This window comes from Echinops telfairi, unplaced genomic scaffold (assembly GCF_000313985.2).
Source record: "Echinops telfairi isolate 266 unplaced genomic scaffold, ASM31398v2 ScPeMD7_10;HRSCAF=50, whole genome shotgun sequence".
NCBI lineage: Eukaryota > Metazoa > Chordata > Mammalia > Afrosoricida > Tenrecidae > Echinops > Echinops telfairi.
Genome location: NW_022103907.1, coordinates 15,455,686 through 15,457,525, shown reverse-complemented (window position 1 = coordinate 15,457,525; position 1,840 = coordinate 15,455,686).

Here is a 1,840-nt window from a genome sequence, read left to right as displayed (position 1 = left end):
TTTTTAGTTACACACTGTTAACCAATCTTTTCAAAACCTCTAAATAGAAAGCTTGATTAACAGTCTGATCTGGTGGAATAAACTCCAAATGCAATACAGAGTCACTACAAAAATTTCACAGCTGCATGCAGTTCTCTTAAATCTGCCATCACAAAAAAATGAGTAAAAATGAGTAAAACTGCTTTTACAAAAAAAAAAAATCACGGTGACCAGAGAGAACCTTCGATGCCATTGGTGCACTAATTGAGGGAGTTACTAGCAGGAAAAATGCTAAGTAGGAAAGCTCTACTCTGCCCTGTGCAATTCTGTTTGGTTTTTTTTTGGTTGGGGGTACCCCGTCGTATAGCACCTCCTGGAGTTTGTATTCCAGTAGTGGGGAAAGTCAACAAATAACAAGCATAATAAAGTCATAAAAATTGATGCGTTTGAATTATGGTGTTGGCAAAGAGTATTGAAAATATCATCAACTGCCAGAAGAACAAGCAAATCTGTCTTGGAAGAAGTGCAGCTAGAATGCTCTTTAAAAGGGTGTATGGAAAGAGTGTGTGTCAAGTACTTTGCGCATGTTCTCAGGAGTGACTGGTCCTTGGAAAAAGACACTGTGCTGGGTGAAGGGGAATGTCAGTGCAGAGGAGAAAAACCCTCAATGGGAAAGATTTACATTGTCTGCAACAATGGGCTTAAATGTAACATCTGTGAGGACTGAATAGCATTTTGTTCTATTTTGCACGGGTTCATTGTAAGTTGGAGCTAACTTGGCATTGCCTAATAATTACTACAGGGCATGTTAGAAGCTTCAAAGAAATCAGAACAAGTTAAGAAGAATCGGGGATTCAGTGCAGTCATAGGAGCACTACGGGCACCATGGCATGAATATAGAGGTCAAAGGCCCTTCAGACCTTTTAAAGTAAAAATCTTTACTGAATGTGGTAGAAGGAAATTTGGCTGTGGTAACTAGAAAGCTTAATTTCTGCAACCTGCATGTATGGCCATCTGCTCAGTCTTTAAAGCCAACAAATCTCAATTTTCTCAGTTGTAAAATGAGTGTAAATGAAAACCCAGCGGAGTAATACAGAATCTGAGCTGATGACACTCGATGATATTTGTTGAGTCTACACCCTGTGTCAGCAAGCCTACCTCCATTAGGCATGTGTAGCAGAAATCTATTTTACACTTCCTTGGACTGAAATGCATCAACCTCACAAATCAACACATATTTCCTGTAAAATAAAGTAATAAACAAATCCTTTACCTCACAATAAATTCTGTGGTAAGGGTAAGAATTTTATCATGTACTTCCTTGTAGAAATATGTGGGGGTCTCAAAACGTTTTTGGGAAAATGGAAAGAAGAGATCATGGAAATTTGCCATAAATTGTTTTCAGGTACCTTGTATAAACTCCTGTGGACATATTTTTCTTCAATTCTACTCTAACACAAAGGGGGAGGGGATACACATTTCTTTAACTTGCAACATATCAAATGTGTACGTTGCTTCAGAAAATAATTGTACTACTGTCCAGCAAGTACTGTTTAGTATTGGAAATACACTTCCCAGTGACAAGAGCGTATTTCAAATGAAACAAGTTGGTTATAAGCCCCTAGGTCACATTTCAGAAAACGAAAAGCAAGCCAATCAAACGGAAGTATGGATGGGACTCTAAAGCTACCCAAAGCCTGCATCTCTTTCTAATTTTGATTTTATGATTCTCATAGCATAAATCATAATATTCAAAGGGAAATGGGGCCCTATAAGGTCATTATTTTATTCTTTTGTATATGTTTCAAATGATACCAAACCCCAAGAAAGCCCAAAATTTGAAGCCACATTGTCAACAGCA